The sequence below is a fragment of the Cetorhinus maximus genome, chromosome 13 (genome assembly GCF_964194155.1).
Source record: "Cetorhinus maximus chromosome 13, sCetMax3.hap1.1, whole genome shotgun sequence".
Taxonomy (NCBI): domain Eukaryota; kingdom Metazoa; phylum Chordata; class Chondrichthyes; order Lamniformes; family Cetorhinidae; genus Cetorhinus; species Cetorhinus maximus.
The window spans coordinates 44,409,389-44,431,114 of NC_135891.1; the positions used below are offsets into that span (position 1 = coordinate 44,409,389).

At 43.5% G+C, this 21,726-nt stretch overlaps 1 protein-coding gene across 6 annotated transcripts in view; it reads right to left on the minus strand.

The window, feature by feature from the left end:
* Positions 1–21,726, minus strand: part of ripor3 (RIPOR family member 3) — a 295,541-nt gene that overhangs the window by 78,456 nt on the left and 195,359 nt on the right. The window lies entirely within an intron of this gene.

Genomic DNA, 21,726 nt, shown 5'->3' on the forward strand with positions numbered 1-21,726 from the left:
AACTGGAGAAAGGCCTGAGAGGATGAAGCATCTTCAAGTTTGACGAAGAATTACACAGCTGTATCATCCACTGCTGCATTGAGGATGGAAAAGGTATTCAATATCTGAGATTTGAACAAATCTGAAAGATGAGAAGAAGAATGACAAAAATCCTGTACACATGGCAGAATATAAAAAAATGAGTCCTCCCTACTACACTTAGGATACTACTTTCACTTTCTGCAGGTGGTGGTAACATTGCCACACTTGCTTCAGCGCAAGGCTGCTCCGTTGTAGGCAATGAGATGACAGTGTCAGCATAAGAAGGTAAGACTAAACTATCTTTAACAATGGAATGAATATCCAGAACTGAATCTAGATGAAATTCCCGTATGGGACTCTTCAGCTGTAGAAGCTCTGTAGTTTTGGCCTCTGCTTCTGCACTGAAGGATGACTTTAGTGGAAAGATGACTTGCTGACAATATGGAAGAGTGGGCGTCAAGTTATTTTCACACAACCTAATAGACTGTCCCTTCACTCTAGTGATATGATCCACCTTGGAATTAAGCATTTTATTCTCCCTGGACAGCTCACTGGTCAGCTAGCGATATATAATGCACCTCATTTGTGGGTTCAGTGGGTAAAATATACAAATTCAGCTCTTTGACAGCAAACACAACTGACTCCTCAAAAAAGGCAACACAGATTTCAAATGCTTTGACAGTAGATTCAAAGAGCATACCAATCTCTAGGGCCTCATCTTCCAACAGGTCACTTGTTGCTACAACGGCCTCTTTTCTTTCACTATCTCATTACCATAACTATTAACCCATTATTCTAGAATAGCCAGATTACGAAAGTCTAGGTTTTATTCTTCAGCCTGCACTAAATTAGCTGACATCAGCCAGAGAAATAATAGAGGTCTTACAATTGGCCTGAGTACATTTGAGTCAACCAGCAGAAAATGAACCAGGCCCCCATTCCTGAACATTAATGGGGGAAAAGTTGGATTAAGTCCAAAAATGGGTGCAAGGGTTGAGATGCACAGTTAATGAACACCTTAGCATTTCAATGCAGACAGCACACAAATTTTGTGCTGCCTACTGATTAACATGATTGCAGTATGCCACCACAGTAAGCACTCTGTTGAGTAACTGCAGACCTGAGTAGGGGATGCAAAATCAAGAGGCTAGAATGAGTTCATGCTAGTCTGCACTACCTAAACAAGGCCTACAACTCTTAAAGGGGAGGTGCATTTTGGCTGGAGCAGAATTTATTGTTGAAGTGACTTTGACCTGGGAAAGACACAGGAGTGGCATAGCATGGCATAGAGGAAGTTCCAAGTTTCTCCAATATAGCCTAGGTGCAGGAAGTGGAAAGACAGGGTGAGACCCTCAAAACACAGGGTTCCAGGAGGTCCTCCAGATAAACTTTAAGATGGCAAAGGCAGCAGAATACCCAGGCCCATCCATGACAGGAGCCAAGCCCCAACAACTTGGATGAAGTGCTGAAAAATTCAACAATCTCACACAAGTGATCACGGTTAGTGAATTCATCTTCAAATATCACATTCCACCAAATTCACCATCAGCCTCACACCACTGCTCAGTGCATCACACCCCCATGAACTCAACTACCAACAGTCTCCATCAATCACAAGTCACATCTCACAATTATAACTTCACCTCACACTCACAATTAGCACCATTGCAACCTTCACACCAACAGATCACACACCTTGCACATAGTGCCAGCTATTCACCATGACAACCACATCACCCAAACTCATTGCACCCCATTCACTGACGCACTTCAGTGGCTGATCAAACATATATTGAACTGCTTAAAAAGGACTTTTATAAAGCAAGAAAAGACACTGACTTAAGATAGCTGCCACAAGTCACCTGATGTCTGGTATTATAAGTTGACCAGTTTCTGGAAGGTTCCAGTGTGATTACAATTAAGACACATGAAGACAACTTCTTATGGAATTCCACATCTGCTGATGTCAAGAACTACTTCAAAAGATTTACTGAAACTGTTCTGGATTTCACCATTTGTATTTCTATAAAGCTACCTCTCAAGAGGAGACAGAAAGTCTACCAGGACAATAGCTTTATGAAGGTGTCATCAGGATGGTGGATGGATCATTCAGGAGTTAATGGCTGAGACATAACAGAATCTAATCACCTAGGCCATAAAACAATAGCCACCATCTGTCCAAGCTTGAGCTAATGAATTGCCTTCTGAAATTGTTATGGAGAGGTCATGTGTCTAGAATGACCATTTCTGAATATCTTTTATAACAACATACAAGCTGCTAAGCAGAAGCCTGGAAGAAATCTGCCAATGGAGCAGTAACCATTTCTCTCTCAAGTTCAAAACCCTTTCTCAATTACAGTTTTAAATCCAGCACAGAGATAGAGAATTTGTAAACAAAAGGAACATAAGGTGCAAAAATCATCGACATCTGGAAAAAATTTATTATGTTTAAAAAAGAGACTGTCTCCAGAAATTGCAGTTTCTTGGGCTTTAGTTTCACTGAAATTTCAAGACCACTGAAAAATCCTGCTTCAGCCATGACTCAAACGAAGGACTCAAACAGTGAATTCTCTATTTTTTACCTTTTAGCATAAAAATTAAATTTGGCCAAAAAATAACTTGCTAGTGTAAACCTTGTATTTTTGCATTATTGTGCATGCGTATTACGTAGGTTAGGATGTAGGTTTACTTTTTAAAATATCTTTATATCTTTTCCTGGGTGGGTTTTTAGCTCAATAGAAACTAACCCCTTTATGTTTTAAACTCAAGAATGTCTGCCAGACTGGTTTCTTTGCAATCAGCATGTAAATGGTTAAGCACAGGCACTGAATAAATATCTTCATCCTTATGAATTCACAAAAAACCTTGTTACAGTCAGACCTGGACTGGTAGAATAAAGGAGTCATTTCACCCCTCCTCACATGATCGGAACACTCTTTCTTGCAGGACAAGGTGGTGTACAACCAAGGCAGCAACACTTAAATGACAGGATGCAGGCAAGATTATGTCCTCACTCCCATTGGGTAGACGGTACTTGCCATCATTGGCACTGTGATGATTGAGGCCATAGCCAGTGGCAGAGCTGAATGATGCTCTTCTCACATCACACTTCTGCTTGTCCCTCTTCTGATTTGCAAATTGCAGATGGTTTCGCCCTGTCTTCTCAACACAACCTACCATTGTGTCTCTTTCTCTTCAGGTATCCAAGAAGTGCCACCTGACCAGGCAGTAGTGTAAGAGAAAGAGTGGGAAGAGCAGGTAGACAATTTTACGACCGGGTGAGAAGGAGTGAGCTGGCTCTCCTTCTACTCCGCCTCCTCAGTTGTTTGCAACAAAGGTTTTCAAATTTCTTTTTCTCGTAAATGCCTTTTCCAATCCAACTGTATTCATTTGTTAACAAGGAGCCAATCAAACTACATTTTCTTGAGTCAAAGAGAGAGTAAGTGTATCAGTTACTATGCCTGAGAAAAAATAATAAAGGCACGATAACACACACACCAGATATTAGAAGTAAGAAAGTTAATATCCAATAAAAGTTAAAAGAATATATGATTAAGTCCTTTGCTTGTCTTTGAGGCATAGATTGTTTAACATTGCAGCCATTTGAAGTTAGTTGGTTTCCTGTAGAATTCTGGTGCTGACTTGGTTCAGGTCTGCACTTTGTTGAAGACACTCTTTTAGCTTCAGAGAAAGACAGAGATAGACAGATATCTTTATTACTGTCTTCCAGAAGTGTTTTCAGATGTCTGTGATGTTTCTTTCCCCTTCTTCCTGATTCTGTTCGGCAGAACCAGTTTTAAAAATTCCTGTCTATATATTCCCAGGAAGGAGTTTGATTAGCATGTCTTATAGTCATTGTTGCAGAATGAGTAATCCCATTTTTTTTTTATCTCTTCATTTCTGAAACTTTTTTTCATCCTCCACAGGGGATTTTGAATGTCTGATGAGTATCTGGCTAGTTAGTAGTTCCCATTGTCTTGATAGATCTACAGCTGATCAAAGTCCAGCACTTTGCATTTTTAATGCCTTCCCTGTTTGAACTGGACCTTGACACACCCCGAGGTGTGATATTCCATGAAACAGGTTGACAGTGCAATTAATTTAGAAACTTTCCAGAGAAGTGGTCAACTTACATTATTGGACATCAGGAGACTCATTGCAGCCATTTTTTGATGTGTCTTTTCTTGCATTATTTAAAAAACAGGTCTTCTTTAAACCATTTAATGTGTCTACGGTTAGCTGGTGAAGTTGTAGGTAGATCTCACTCAGTCACAGTTTCCTGTCGTCATGACAACAGAAATAAGTAGTAATACTGGCACTCTCTACACTTGTAGCTACCAGCTTAGATACAGACACCATGCATACTTTAGTAGATAGCTTCGAGTCTCTTGTTTCTCCCCACCACTTCTCCAACATTCTTATGCCTTTATCCTTTTTGACACCCAAAAACTTCTAGGCAGTGGTGTAGGAATGTGAGAGCAAAAAAGAGAGATTGATGATGATGAAGCAGTCACCAGCTCAGATACTCACACTGCATGTACTTTGGAGGATAACATAGAGACAAGATCTGCATGTGGTGAGTTTCCAGGCACATGTGGCCTGCAACCAAGGGACAAGAGTAACACAGCTGCGAGCCCCACAGAGGGTGAAATCACACTTGAGTTTTGCTGCAAAGGACTTAGATGAGTACTCTGACAGGATGACATACATGAAAAGGCTGATGGGCATGCACATTGAAATGCTTGCTATGTTGGTAAGCCTGCCAAAAAGCCACTGTCACTGTTAAGGAGATGGAGGAGTCTGGCATCAACTTGGACAGGGCTTTATGCAGAGCTTGGAGCCCAGCATGGAAGTGGTAGCCAACTTCATGAGTGCAATTGTGGACCCTACAATGTACCTGATGGTCAATGCCTTAGCTTCCATTGCAGCATAAGCAGAAATCACCCAATATTTGCTCGCTGCAATGGATGCTCAGACTGAAGTTATGCAATCGCAGCTGCCGCCATGCAAGTGCAGTTTACTGTCATGCAGGTTGTGAATACCAATGCTCAAAGAAACTTGCAAGGCTATACAGCAGTCCAGCAATCTGTCCATAGTGGGATTGCTGAGGCATTATCCCAGGGAGCGGCGAGTAGCTCCATGGAGCATGAACCCCCTGTCCATCTTCAGGATGGCAGCATTAATCTTTCCACCACTGCCACTCCACCACTGTCCTTGAAGTTGCCAGTCCACCAACCAACCCAGACTGCTGCTGCCCAGGTCAATGTGGTACAGTTTGAAGCCAGGTGATCTAAGGCCAGGACTGCTTGTTGCCTCCTTACAGATCATCTGCAATTTTCTCCATTGAAAGCTAGCAGCCTTCCACTAGCCATGCTGCAGTGCAGGTAATACTGCATAGGCCAGGCAAAAGCACACAGAAGGCAGATACAAAGGGAATGCATGAGAGTAATTAGTTGACTTTTCTATGAAATATTGGATGGCTTGCTTGATAATGTTGGTTCAGAATGTTTGTTTTGCAGTGGTTTTTATTTCAGCATTCTGGCCAACAAGGCATTGTGATGGTCAGTAACAGAGGACAGGTAAGGTGTCGGACAGTCGAATGGGCAATTGGGGCTGTGTTCACTGGTACCTCAGTCTGATGAGCTGATCACAGACAGCCAGCTGGGAGGGATGTATTGCTTGCCTCCTCCTATCTTCCTCATCCTCTTTAGCTGGTCAGCATATAGCTGGTGGCATTGCTGTGTCCTCATGATGGTATGTTTGTGCGGGATGCAGCAGACCATAATGAATCATGACACATACTCTTGTGAGTACTGCAGGGCTTCTCCCAAATGGTCCAGGTAGTGGAAGCATTGCCTTTTCACCCTAATTGTCTACAGATGACATTTTGCGTGGCAGCATGGCTTTCATTATGTGCATGCTGCCCATATGTTGCTGGGTTGTGCACCAGAATCATGAGCCAGGTGGTAACTGGATAGTTATTACTGCCCAGTCATGACTCTCTGGGGTTGAGGTGGTGGCTCAAATACTGATAGTACAGCAGACCGGCGGAGGATAAAGGCATCAAGACTATTGCTAGGGTACTGAGTATTTTAGCTGCATGATGTGCTGAGCACGGTCACACACCAACTGCACACTCGGGGAGTGGTTCTCTGCATTTAGATGCAACGCCTGCAAAGCAATTTGTGGGCAATGGCACCCTGCAGCATGGAAAGTTTACTAACCTGGTGAATCCATGTACACCCTGTGTCTATGAATGCAATATAATCCTTCCTCCTAGCATACAATGCATCAGTGACCTCCCTGACACAGCAGTAGGCAGTGAACTGCAAGACGTTAGAGATGTCACCTGCTTCAGCCTGGAAAGATCCTGACACAGAGAAATTCATGGCCACAATCACCTTCACAGCCAACTGTAGGACTGTCCTAGCCGTACTCTAAGGTTGCAGGGTTTTGGGGGCACTCCTTTGTAAAGCGGAGGCCTTGCTGTTCTTTGCTGAGGTTGAGGTAAGAGACTTTTTCCCTGATGACCCTGGGTGTATATGACCTGTTGCTGAGATCCGATCACCTCCTCCTCCTCCCTTTTTGAGAAGCTTGCCTTCCTCTATGTTGCCTCTGCTCAGTCTTCCTGTCATGCTACAGGCCAATGGAGTCCCATGACTGGGAACAAGTGATTTGCACAAAACCTTGAAGTGAAAAGCAAGGCCTTCACTACATGTTACACTACTCTCTGCAAATTTTACCAACTTTGTGTAGTAGTGGAAAACTTACAGCACTTCTACAACTCAGCAGCAGCCTGTAGACCTCAATGAGCAGCTAACCTGAAAGCAGTTTATGATTTCTTTAAACAGTATTGGTGGTGGAGGAATTCTTCCTACTGGTGAACACATGTTCAGCAGTGTGCGTTTAAGGGAGGGCATTAGCTGGAGTGTTGAGGTCAAAAATGCCATCGCTGCATAAAATCAGCATGACAGACAGACTGACATCACAACCTATTTATAACACTCCTGTCAATGCCCTCACCAACATGGCACCTAGTATGGCTAGTTCCTGAAGATGCCTGGATGGCATCTGTACCACTCATGGTACAGGTGCCATTTGGTACCCTAAATGTCACACATAGCGCTGAAAATATTGATACAATGGAGCTAAATCTTCTGAGCAATATAACAATATGTATGTGTCAGATGATGACATATTTAAATAATGGTCAGTTGAGTGAGGTGTAGGACGACGCCTAGTACCTGTGGAATTATATTCCAATGAGGAGCGCTTCAGAAGGAAGGAAATTAGGGACTAAAATTCTATTACATCATCTTAAACAAGAACTGAACTACAGAAGGGCCTGAATGGAAGCACACAAAATAAACAAGAGAGCTTTTTAGTTTCCTTCATTTTACATAAAATAAGCATTATATTAGAATTTTTTAATCAAGTAAATATTCAATTCAATTTGAAAACATACGTGGGTTGAGCATGTTCTTACTTAACTGCTTTCGCATGAATGGAAAATTCCACCTCCTCCACATACTTATTAATTCAAGGAGATGGGTTCCTCTTTACGCATATTGTTCCAACACATTTGAACACCCCCTGCTAACTGACCCACAGTCTATGGTGTCAGATTGCTTTTGGCAAGCCTTCAGTACTGCTGGCACACAACATATGCATCTCTGGGTTAACAAATGAGGAATGGTAGAATAAACAGAATTGAAAGAAACATTTAAATTTAAATTTCTGTTCTGCAAGATAAACTTGCTTTTTAAATCATCATCTTGCAATCTTGTCCTTGTAGCTTCTTCATTCCACATTCTTCATACACAAGAGTCTGTTTCCTATTGGTCCTTCAGAGTCACATGCTCAACACATGATGTTGCCAACATCAGCTGGATGCATGATTTGTGGTTCGCAATGTGCCTGAGCATCACTTCATTTCCCTTCAGCTGCAGTATTGTGTCCATTGTGACCCAGTAACAGTCACATACCTCAAATCTTGGATCTTACTGTTAGATAAGTAAAGTAGGTTTTCTTCTCTTAGATTGTTTGCTAGATCAGAATGTTCTTTGAAGAGTAAGGGTTGGTGGGGGGATAAAAAAACAGCCAGCTGTTTTGTCCTTCAGGTCGTCATAATAAACAGTGAAACTGACATGAAATGCCTTCTTTAACCCTTGCTGAAGGGATAGAATGTTTAAAGGACTGTAACCTAGTCCAATTTCAAATGTCTGTTTCTAGATCTTTGAGTAACTCAATTTACTCCAGCTTTCTTCAGCCTGTCTTTTACATCATTTTATAAGGGAGTCCCAAGTTCCAGTGCCTTTAAGGGTATTTACTTAAGCCATGATGTATCAGTCAGCTTTTGGCAACAAACCCTGGATAACCTTTTCTATTAATTGCTATTAGTGCCTGAAATTATCTGATACCTCTATAGGATCTCTTCCCCTTTCTTGAAAAGCAATAGAGCATTTCAACTTCAGGTCTCATTTTAATTTTAAGTTATCAAACAAATTTGTTTGATACAATGGATATAGACTCTCTACTTGTACTTCTCTTTAGAACTCCAAACAGAATTCAAGATTCATGTAACTACAGTTCTTTAAATATCCCTGAAAAACAGTTACCGTGACCTTCTGTATTCTGTTGGCTAAATTTGAAAATAACTGTACAAACCACAAAGTCCATTTTTGTTTGAAAATAGCTTGGTTCTTTCTTCAAGCTTTACAGACAACCAGACAAAATTTCCAGTATTAGTACGAGGTTAAGCTTGGTATAAAATTCCAGCTGACTTCGTTATGAATTGCGAATGAATGGTCAACAAGCCAAAACTAGACCAAAAGAAAACTTTTAGCACACAAACGTGCTTCAGGTTTTCTCAGTACATCTACCAGGAAAGAGTTCTTCACCTAACTTGATTTACAAAGAAATCACCTGGAGAAGCCTAAAAAATATGAATGCTCATCCTTCAAAATGTAGGGTACATGATTAATACATTTGTCACCAAGTCCTTGAGGCCTAGCATATCATGGAATTCATCAGTACTATCCAATACTACAAGCTCCTCAACGCTACTTGGTGCAGAAAAATTCTCTCAGGCCAGAAATAATGACTCCATGAACCACTTGCATGAAGTTGGTTTCCCTTCCTTGATCTCTCTGTCTCAATTCTGGTGATAGACTGTACACCAATATTCATTACAAGCCCACCGACTCCCACAGCTACCTTGACTACAGCTCCCCACACCCTGCTTCCTGTAAGGACTCCATCCCATTCTCTCAGTTCCTTCGCCTCCGTTGCATCTGTTCCAATGATGTCACTTTCCAAAACAGTGCTCCTGACATGTTTTCCTTCTTCCTTAATTGAGGTTTCCCACCCACGGTGGCTGACAGGGCCCTCAACTGTGTCTGACTCATCTCCCGCGCTTCTGCCCTCACACCTTCCTCTCCCTCCCAGAGCCATGATAGTGTCCCCCTTGTCCTCACTTTTCACCCCACCAGCCTCTGCAATTCAAAGGATCATCCTCCATCATTTTTGTCAACTCCAGCATGATGCCACTACCAAACACATTTTCTCTTTACCCCACCCCACCCCACTCCCCCACCACCACCCCACCCCACCCCCCACCGGCATTCCGTAGGGACCATTCTTCCGGGACACCCTGGTCCACTCCTCCATCACCTCAACCCCCTCCCACGGCACCTTCCCATGCAATCGCAGAATGTGCAACACCTGCCCCTATTACTTTCCCCCCTCACCATCCAAGGGCCCAAACAATCCTTTCAGGTGAAGCAGCGCTTCACTTGCACTCCCCTCAATTTGGTCTACTGCATTCACTGCTCCCAATGTGGTCTCCTCTATATTGGAGAGACCAAACGCAGACTGGGTGACCGCTTTGCGGAACACCTTCGGTCTGTCCTCAAACATGACCCAGACATTCCTGTCGCTTGCCATTTCAACTCCCCAGCCTGCTCTCATGCCCACATGTCTGTCCTTGGTCTGCTGCAATGTTCCAGTGAAGCTCAATGCAAACTGGAAGAATAACACCTCATCTTCCGATTAGGCACTTTACAGCTTTCTGGACTTAACATTGAGTTCAAAACTTGAGATCATGAACTATCTCCTCCATTCCCACCCCTTTTTGATCCCCTCCTTTTTTTCTATATTCATTTTTATTTTTTTATTTTGATTTACTTATTTATTTCCCCCCACTTATTTTCATTATTATTATTTTTTTTAAAGTTATTTCCATTTTTATTCATTGTTTTATCCCCAGCTTTTAGCCTTTTTGATCTTTTTTCCCACCATTGTCCCCTCCCCCCACCCTACCCCCACTAGGGCCATCCATCACTTTCCAGAGTGCTTACCCTGGTCCTGTCATTATCACATTCTGCTTTTCATTCTTAATGTCACCGTTAGCGCCTCCTTTAGCCAGCACCACCACTATTAACAACCCTTTGAACTTTTGTTTATGACATCTTTCGAAACCTCTCCTTTGCCTCCATCTATTGCTGGCCTTCTATCCAGCTTCACCTGTTCCCCCTCCCTTAAACAGTATATATTTCACCACATTTCAACTTCTCTTTAGCTCTGAAGAAGAGTCATATGGACTCAAAACGTTAACTCTGACTTTCTCTCCATAGATGCTGTCAAACTTGCTGAGTTCTTCCAGCATTTCTTATTTTTGTTTCAACTTGTATTTATATACCGCTGTTAACGTAATAAAACGTCTCAAGGCACTTCTGCGGATGCATTATAAACCAAAATATGATACAGAACCACATAAGAAGTTAATAGGTCAGATGATCAAAGGCTCGGTCAAAGAGGAAGGCTTTAGGAGTTTCTTAAAGCGGAATGCGAGGTAGAGAGGTTTAGGGAGGGAATTCCAAAGCTTAGAGCTGAGGCAGCTGAAGGCAGTGTTGGAGCAATTAAAATTGGGAATGCTCAATATGTTGAAATTAGATGAATGCAGGTATCTTGGAGGATTGCAGGGCTGGAAGAGATTACAGAGTTAGTGGGGTGAGGCCATGAAGGAATTTGAATACAAGGATGAGAATTTTAAAATTAAGCTGTTGCTTAACCGGAGACCAGGGTAGGTTGGCGAGCATAGGGATGATATGCGAATGGACACAGGCAGCAGAGAGTCCATTAGAAAAATCAAGTCTGGAGGTAACAAATGCATGCATGAGGGTTTCAGCAGCAGAACAGCTGAGGCAAGGACAGAGTCAGCCGATGTTATGGAGATGGAAGTGGGCAATGTAAGTGATGGTGCAGATATGTAGTCGAAAGCTCATCTCAGAGCCAACTATGAAAATGAGGTTGCAAACAATCCAGTTCGGCCTCAGACGGTTGTGAGGGAGAGGGATGGAGTGGGTGGAGAGGGAGCAGAATTTGGAAAAAAATTCTGCTCATTCAGTATTGGATGTCAGGCAAGCAATTTGACATTTAGAGACAGTGGAGGGATTGAGAGAGGTGGTGAGGTACAGCTGTCAGCTTACATGTGGAAACTGGCATGTTTTCAGATTATGTCATTGAGGGGCAGTATGTATATGAGAAATATGAGGATAGATTTTTGGGAGACATCAGAGGTAACTGTGTGAGAATGAGAAGAGAAGTATTTCATGACAAATCTCTGGCTACTTTTAGATAGATGAGAATAGGGCCAGGCAAATGCAGTTCCCACCCAGCTAGATGATGGTGAAGAGGCATTTTTAAAATTCATTTACGGGTTGTGGGCCTCGCTGGCTAGGCCAGCACTTATTGCCCATCCCTAATTGCCCTGGAGAAGGTGATGGTGAGCTGTTGTCTTGAACCACTCCAGACCCTGTAGGGTAGGTACACCCACAGCGCTGTTAGGAAGGGAGTTCCAGGATTTTGACCAAATAACAGTGAAGAAATGGTGATGTATTTCCAAGTCAGGATAGTGAGTGGCTTGGAGGGGAACTTCCCATGTATCTGCTGCCCTTGTCTGTCTAGATGGTAGTGGTCATGAGTTTGGAAGGTGCTGTCAAAGGAGCCTTGGTGAATTCCTGCAGTGCATCTTGTAGATGGTACACAATGCTGCCACTGTGCGTCGGTGGTGAAGGGAGTGAACGTTTGTGGAAGGGGAGCTAATCAAGTGGGCTGCTTTGTCCTGGATGGTGTCAAGCTTCTTGAGTGTTGTTGGAGCTGCACTCGTCCAGGCAAGCAGAGAGTATTCCATCACACTCCTGACTTGTGCCTTGTAGATGGTGGACAGGCTTGGGGGAGTCAGGAGGTGAGTTACTCATTGAAGGAGGATGATGTGATCAGCTGTGACAAAGGCTGCAGACAGGTTGAGAAAGAAAAGAAGCAGTTTGCCTTTGTCACAGTCACATCATATGTAATTTCGGACTTTGATAAGAGTTGTTTCGGTACTGTGCAGGGACAGAAATTTGAATGCAGACATTCAAATATAGGCCAGGATTTTTAGGATGGTGGGGTTTCCCTTCCCGCCATCTGACACTGTCTGCCCCGCAGCGATTTCACACTCCAACAAGTGTTAATTGGCTGCAGGCAGGACTTGTGCCCCTCAGTCAGGAGGAAATCCTGCCTTGGAGAGTTTCTCTAATTTCTGCAGTGCCAGAAGCTCAGTGGACAGGACTGGGATTGCATGCAGTGCCCAGAGCCTAAAGACGTGGGATTCCTGGCGGGGATCGAGGGGCACAGAGGTATTGTCACTGGATCAGTAATCCAGAGACCCAAGGTAATGCTATGGGGACCCAGGCTCTAATCCCAACACAACAGATTTAAATTCAATCAGTAAAAATCTGGAATTAAAAATCTAATGATGACCATGAAACCATTGTCGATTGTCGTAAAAACCCATCTGGTTCACTAATGTCCTTTAGGGAAGGAAATCTGCTGTCCTTACCTAGCATGCAGTCCCAGTCCTGTCCACTGCAGCTTCTGGCCTAAATGTGACTCCAGATCCATAGCAATGTAGTTGACTCTTAGGTGCCCTCTGAAATGATCTAGTAAACCACTCAGTTGTATCAAGCTGCTAAGGAATGAAACCAGACGGACCACCCGGCATCAACCTAGGTACCAGGAATGACAACAGCAAACTCAGCCCTGTCGACCCTGCAAACTCCTCCTTTACTAACATTTGGGGGCTGATGCCAAAATTGGGAGAGCTGTCCCACAGACTAGTGAAGCAACAGCCTGACATAATCATACTCAAGGAATCATACATTACACACAGTGTCCCAGAAATCATCACCATCTCTGGGTATGTCCTGCCCCACTGGCAGGACAGGCCCAGCAGAGGTGGTGGCACAGTGGTATACAGTCAGGAATGAGTTGTCCTGGGAGTCCACAACACATGAAGTCCATGGCATCATGTCAAACATGGACAAGGAAACCTCCCACTGATTGCCTTGTACTGCCCCCTCTCAGTTGATGAATCAGTGCTCCTCCATGTTGAACACCACTTGGAGGAAGCACTGAGGGTGGCAAGTGCACACGATGTACTCTGGGTGGGGGACTTCAATGTCCATCACCAAGACTGGCTTGGTCGTACCACTACAGACCAAGCGGGCAGAATCCTAAAGGACATAACTGCTAGACTGGGTCTGCGGCAAGTCGTGAGGGAACCAAGAGGGAAAAACATACTTGACCTCATCCTCACCAACCTGCTTGCCGCAGGTGCATCTGTCCATGGCAGGAGTGATCACTGCACAGTCCTTGTGGAGATTAAGTCCCCTCTTCACATTGAGGATACCCTCCATCATGTGTGTGACACTATCAAATTTCTAAATGGGATAGATTTCAAACATCTCGAGTAACTCAAGACTGGAAGACCATGCGGCACTGTGGGTCATTAGCAGCAGCAGAATTGCACTCAAACAATTGGCAACTTCATGGCCAGGCATATCCCCGACTCTACCATACCACCAAGCCAGGGGATCAACCCTGGTTCAATGAAGGAGGGCACCAGACAAAACCAAAATCGTGGCGTCAACCTAGTGAAGCTACAGCACCAAACTATTTGCGTGCCAAACAGCATAAACAGCAAGCAGTGGTAGTTTGGGGTGCCAGGGGAGAGGCTAGGGCAGAGTGAGGTCCTGCAGTTACTGGAATGAAGGGGGCATGCCTGAAGTTAAAAGAGGGTGCTGATGGAGACGCAACCCCCCTTCCATCCAAGGCCTGAACCCGATTATTTTTGGGCTTCCCCCATGCCCGGGAACTTCTCTCGCCAGCCTAAAAATTGGGGTGGGTGGGAGATGGCCCTTAAGCAGTCACTAATTGGCCATTTAAAGGCCTCGATTGGGGCAAGGGTAGGTGGGCTGTCCTAGGCCTCGACTGCCCCAGCGTGAAACTGCAGAGGGCAGGGCAGGCAGGAACCCACTGGAACGCCCATCCAAGGAATTTTGCGCTCACCCACTCCCCCTTCGCCTACAGACCTGCTGGCAGGGAAGCGTAAAATTCAGGCCATTGAGTTCCTGGAAAGATGGGCACAAAGTCAGGAGACGACAACATGTTCAAAGACTTTGGAGGGGAAAGAGAGATTGGATATGCAGTGGTTGTTTGCAAGGATGGAAGGGTCAAGGGTTTTTTTTGAGGAGAGAGATAATGACAGCAGATTTGAAGGAGAACTTAAGGTGAGAACACCAATAAACAATTATCATTTTATCATAGGAGCGAGGAAAGGAAGTTGGCTGATCAGCATCTTAGTGGGATTAGGATCAAGGGAATTGGAGTCTCACAGACAAGATAAGCTTGGAGAGGGCATGACAAAGGATAGGAGAGAAACTAGAGAAAGATACAAGTCTAGGGCTAGGGCAGAGGGGAGCCTTAAAGAAAGTTGGGCCTGGTAGTTATGGGACGGGAGAGAAGTGGCAGGGGTTGTTGATCAGATGGCCTCAGTCTTGGTCACAAAAAATCCATGGAGGCCGATTCATTGAATATATTAAAAGCTGAGTTAGATAGATTTTTGATCTATAAGGGAGTGAAGGATCATGGGGTCAGGCAAGAAAGAGGGGTTAAGGCCACAATCAGTTATTGATTGGCGGAGCAGGCTTGAGGTACAAAATGGCCTACTCCTGTTGCTCCTATTTCTTGTGTTTTTTGTAATTCCCCACCCCAGAGAGCTCCTCACACTTGTTGGAGGTGAGGGAGATGAGAAAGAAGGGTTTAAGAAGATGGCTTGTAGTAGAATCCTGAGCAGTTTTTTCAGACCAGAGCAGGACCCATTAGTGCTTTATATGGTCCAGTTAAATCTGGTGGTGAATGGCTAAACCAGTTGTTTGTCGTATCCGTTCAAATCTGCATCCCTTCCAGTTTATTTCCAATCACCACAAAGTGAACTCCAGTTCTGCAAGATGCTAATCTCTATGGGAAATCTTCCGAGGAGAAATTCTTTGATTCAGCTATGCTTCCAGGCCTTAAATTGGCCTAGTTGCAATGGACTGTCACAACCATCCCTTCATCAAAAGTGTAATTATTTTCTCAGGCAGTGTGATCTGTTATGTATTAATCAGGTTTCTGTATATCTTGTTTATCTCAGAGCAATGCAGTGATGACTCTAAATCTAAATCCAACAGTTTAGTTACAGAATAATCTCAGAATTTACAGTAGTTTCAACACACACATATTCTTTGCAGAGAATCCCAGATCCTTTCTGGAACATACTCAGTGTGGTGTCAGTACTTAAGTCACTAGCTACACCTACAGGTTTAAGCAATCATGCAGTGCACAAAGATCAGTTACCAGGCTAGCATAATCAAACACAGATGAAACAAACCATTGAACTCAACATCTTCTGAGCACCTGAGAGTAACCAATCCTATGTCTGTACCTTGGCTATTGCCAGTCAGATAGTTCTCCTTTCAAGTCCTTATCTTTTTTGAACACTGGAATCCAAAGATTATTCAGAGAGTGTGTTTGGGGATTGTTTAGCCACCTAGGACCTGAAAAGTGCATCATTCTACTTTACATTTTGACAGTACCATTGAAATTCTTTTTGTTCAGTTTCAGAAGACAAAACTACAGATTCAATGTATTGCTATTCAACCTGCCATTGGCAGCAAGGGTAAATACAAAGAGTCCATCAATAAATACACCACATGTCAGGTACCTCTATCTGGATAACTAACTTGTCTGTGTGCAAGATTGTCTGAAGCATCCTTGATAAATAAGTTCCTTGCACAATTCTTTATTTCACTCAGTGCTGTTGGGAATGCAGAAGACTTAAACAGGGGCAGTGACCATAATTGTAATAATGATGTAATGACTCTACAATACACATGTTCAAGCATCCTGCCTTTTGCTAAGGACACTCTTCAGCTACATAAGAAATTTTATTTCCCAGGTAAGGCGTCTAATCTTACACTCAAATTCAGGAATTAACCCGTCCACTAGGCATCCCATCTTAGGATATCATGTAGGGCATTGCTCATCCAACAACATTGGGCAGGATTTTTACCTCATCGGCTGTACGGGCCTGGGAGCAGCTGCAAAACCGACCACTGCCCGCGATTGGGCTCTGACCGCGATTTCATGCTGAGGCCAATTAATGGCCAGCCATCGTGAATTGTGTGCTGCAATGCTCAGCGCTGCTGGGGTGGGGCGGGCACAGAATTATGCGCATGCGCCCAGGTGTGTGCACTGAAAGCTCCCTGAAAGCACAGAGCTGCCTCAGGGAGCTGAAGATTTATAACATTACAAATAAAGATTTAAAAAATAAGGTAAACATGTCCCCTCATGCTAGGGACATGTTATAATTGAAATTTAAACATTTTTATTTTATTTTTCATTAACATCGGAAACCTCATCCTGCCTGTGGATGAGGTTTCCTCAAAAAATACAAAGGGCACTTGTCCTTTTCGCCCGCCCGCCAACCGAACGGTTCGACGTGCAGCGAAAAATATGATTTAATTAATTGATTAAGGGCCTTAATAGGCCTCTTAATTGTCCGCCGGCGCACTGCTGTCTCTTGCGCGCACCCACCAAGCGAAATATTGCAAGAGTGAGCGATGACGTTGGGACGCTTGCCCGACATCATCGCGCACTATTTTACTCTCGTTCGGGTTGGGCGCGCACCCACTCGACAAGGGAAAAATTCTGCCCATAGTGTCAATAAACAAAATCTCTCATGCTGGTATTTGGAATTAGTTAATCCTATTTCATATGTTTTTAACATATGTATAACATATATTAGCGATTGAAGTTGGTTTGAAAACCAATTCTATTAGGGTTCATATTGCAGCCATTTTGGCTCTCTATTAACTCTTATTTTTTGGCTAGGTAATTTTCAACTGGCATCTGGGTTTATGTAGGCTACCTAGAAAATTGTGCTCACCTAGACCTCTGTTGATTCCAAAATTGAGTCCTCAATTTATGACCATCACAGAATATCCACATTTGTATCCAAGGTTCTCCAAGAACCAAATATGGCATACAATGATGTGAGCACAGATCCCTCACTTATCAGCAATGCCCAGAACACCAAGTCATATTTTATAGAGTTCTTATCTTGCTTAGTATCTAGTCTTCCACGAGAATACACTTCCCTTTCAGATGCCAGAGCGCTCCAAATATGAGTGCAGGAACCTATATGATGATTTGGGTTAATTAAAAAAGTGCAAATATCCGTCTGAATGTGAGGAAATGCCATATAGCACAAAAGCCTCACACATACATTTAAAGTTCCCTGGTTTCCTCTAATTTGCATTCACTCATTGGGATTCAGGTATTTGTAATAAAGCTTTTATTATTTAGAAGATATCTCTGTTTAATGAATGACCCATCAGAAATCTCACTTACAATGAAGAAAAATTAGGTTATGCTCCCAGTGCTGAATAAATAATTGTACAGTTGAAGAAGTCATCTTGAAAAGCAATCTCACAGCTTTATTTTCTTGGAACAAAGTCAGGTAAGACACAAGATTTGTCACCATTAGAATGTGTTGCATGAATGGAGGTCAGATAATTCAGTCACAAATACATTGTTGGAAGAAATATGCATATGTACTTCCACAAAACTTAAAAACTATATAAATTAGTCTCATTTTTAGTTCAGCTTAAGAGCATTGTGACTGAGTAATAGCTTGTTCTGTCTGTTCTGCCTATTTCTCTAGTTCCTTTTGCAACAAACAGCATTACTGTCCTCAATATATAAAATAATAGATACCGCACACTTTCTACTGGCTATTGTTTGAAAAATAGCTCAGACCTTCTGTTGGCTGACAAAACGTAAACATAGAACTTTCTAGCTGCTGGCTGCAGTACTGACATTAGACTGCTTTCTCAGACAAGTAAACCCACAGAAACTAAAGAGAACAGATGATTGCATCTCATATCATTATTATAGGTCAATGGCCTTCATCAATATTAAATGGGTGGCCAAACTTTGACAATGATAAAGGTGAATGTAATTGATGTGACAGCTGCAAACAATTAACGCCTTGGGCTGCTTTCCGCTGATTCGGCACCTGATGGACCCCTATGAAATCAACCAATCTGGATCAAAATTGATAGATTATCTGTTCAGAACCACCATCCATATCCTATATTAATACCTCAGACAGCATTAGTTTTCACGTGTACAATGATGGCATCCAGCTCTGCCTCACACCTCTCTCGACTCCTCCACTATTGCTAAATTATCAGACATGCTTATCTGACATCCAGTATTAGAGGAGCATAAATTTCCCCCGATTAAGTATTGGGATGATTGAAGCTATTGTGGCCTAAGCCCCAAGTTCTGTAATATCCTCCTTACACCTCTCCACCTTGCCACCTTGCTTTCCTCCTTTAAGAAGCTCCTTAAAACCTATTTCTTTGTCCAAGCTTTTAATCCAATGACCTAATATTTTCTTATGTGACTCAGTGCCATTCTTAGACTTACAATGCTTCTGTGAAATGTTTGGGACATTTCATTATATTAAAGTCACTATATATTATTAAGAATCAAGAATTTACTTTAATCCGGGTGAGGGCCAAGGACTCCATTTTCCGGCAGACCCAAAAGTTCCAAGCATGCATGGTGTGTGGCAGGGTGACAGGCTGCACATGCACCGTCTAGTTTGTTTTTTTTTCCAGTTAAAGGGCTAGGTCACTGGGTACACCGGGAGTGCGCCTGCATGGCCAGAAAACAAGGATCACCATTCCCAGGTTTAGCACCATAACACAGGGTGTCCCAGGATTGAGAGAGGGAAGCCAGAGAGGGGGAATCCAGAGAAAAGGTCCCAGAGAGAGAGGACCCAGAGAAGGAGACCGTCAGGGAAGGAGCCACTGGGAGAAGATCACTGGAAGGAACCACTGGGGAGAGAAACCAGTGGGGAGAGGAGCAAAGAAAGAGGCTCCAGGCAGCAAAAGTGCTGTTGTTGGCAGGCTCCAGGTGGTAAGGGCTCAGAAGAAGCCCTGGAGAGCTAAAAAGGCAGCAGAAGGTCAGTGACTCGGCTGCAGGTTGTTAGGGTAAATGTCACCCTTTGGAACAGTGATGTTCGGTATGGCATGGCTGAAGAGCTGGAGTTGTGCATGTGAGTCAGTTCTGGAGTACAGCCTTGGGAAGCCAATGGAATGTAGTCTCAAAATAAATTAAACCATCAGGAGGTGAGCAGTCATTGAGCCAGTGTAAGTCAGAGTTAAAATAAAACAGAAAAAAGATGATTATGAATGTCAGGAGAGAGATTCAGTTAATAATCAGGAAGATTACGGTATGTACCAGAGGGAATTGAAAAAGCTAATATAGGAGGCATAGAGAGGTTACGAGAAAAGATTACCAGACAACATAAGTTGAATTCTAAAATGTTTTATAAAGATATAAAGTGTAAGCAACTGACTAGGGAAAAATATGGGCTATTAAAGACCCAAGGACAAATTTTAATGTAGAGTCTGACGACATAGATAAAGCATTAAATGAGTGCCTCACATCTGTCTTTAAAACGGAAGTGGAGGATGTGAAGGTTACTTGGGTTTATAAATAGAATATAAAAATAAAGAGATTGTGCTAGTGGGAGTAAAAGTGTATAGGGAATAGGAAGGAAAGTGCAGTTAAGGCTACAGTCAGATCAGTCATGATCTTATTGAATGGCAGGCTCGAGGGGCTGAATGGCCTACTGCTCTTAGTTCATATGTTCTAGAATTTTAAAATTAATCTCTAGTTAGGCCTTAGCTGGAGTACTGTGGACATTTCTGGTCACCACACTTCAGGCAAGAAAGAACGGCCTAAGAAACAGGACAGGGAAAGTTTACCAACATATTGCTGGGGATGAGAGACTTCAGTTATGAGGAGACATTGAAAGAAAGTTAGGACTGTTCTCCTTGGCAGATGAGTAGGTTAAAACTCCTGCACCAAGTCTGCGCTGGTTCTTTCAAAGACCAATCCAGTTAGTCTAACTCCAGCTCCCTCCCCATATTCCTGCAAGTTTTCTCCTTTGAGTATTTATCCAATTCTCTTTTGAAAGCTATTAATGAAACTGTGTTCACCGCCTCTGGTTCTTTTGCTGATCATCTTAAATTGTACCCTTTGATTATTGACATTTCAGCCATTGGAAAGTTTCTCATTACTTACTCTATCTAAAACCTTCATGAGTTTCAAACATGTATATCAATTCTCCTTTTAATTTCGTCATCCCTAATGAAAACAATCCCAGCGTCTTCAGTCTATCCACGGTAATTGTAATTATTCTCCTTGTTCTTCCTACCAAAGGTGTCAGTGTCCTCCAAGTCCCATGACAGTTTAAGTGTGGATGAGACAATTGGGAGGCCTTATTATGTAACAGAGGAATGCCAGCTGTCCATTGAGTGGAGACTCATTCTCCCATTCCGTCTGCAGGGGAAAATGGTCCACAACACCAGAGCACATTCAAAGATGAGTGGTGGAGAGTCGGACATTAGATCCTCACACCAGCAGGCAAGGAGGCTGTGGAACTGGCCGAAGGGCAGGGTAGATTGAGAAGCAGGGACGCAGAGAGAAAATAATGAAGAAGCCCCAAGCTTGGTGTTAACCAGAGGGCAGAAAGGAGATTTGGAATGAGAGAGATGGGAAGAGGGAATGTGAACACCGTAAACCTAACTGTTTTTGTTCTCCAGTGCAGATTTTCGGGGACTGGAGGGACAACCTGCTGCATCATTCAGGATTCTGCTGTTCGCCTCTGAGAAGAAGGGTGCTGAAGCCTCAGAGGTGGCAACATCAAAACTTTACCCAGCACCCTCCACCAGTGTAGACACATTCACCTCGGTCACGTTTAGAATCAGAGTCACGTACTGGTGAGCACATTACAGGCGTGCTGTAGCAGCTGATGAAGGCTGTGATGAAGGGTCCTGACAGTTGGAGCAATGTTGGAGTTCAGGCCTACGGTGAGCCCCAGGCTGATGAAAGGCCTCTGGTGATGGCCGCATCTAACCTTCTGGAGCTGCAGCAACAGTCAGGGAAGCCATACATGGATGATGGATGAGTTCGTCCAGGCCATGAGTTGTGCCAGATCTCTGATGCATGAGTGCATGACTCCCTCCATGGAGAGGCTGGTGACCATCATGGAGGGCCAGATTCAGCAGACCACTCAGTGGATGCCAGATATGTGCTCGTACCTGCATACCATCACTCTGGCCATGAACTCTATGCAGCAATGGCCAGGTGAGAGGGGAACAAGGTGCCTGGACTCCCCTTCAGGTGCCCCTCCTCCTCCAGTAGACAGGGAAGTACCGAGAGGAAGGAGGTGCACTAGCATGCTGCGCCTGAGAGGCCCTC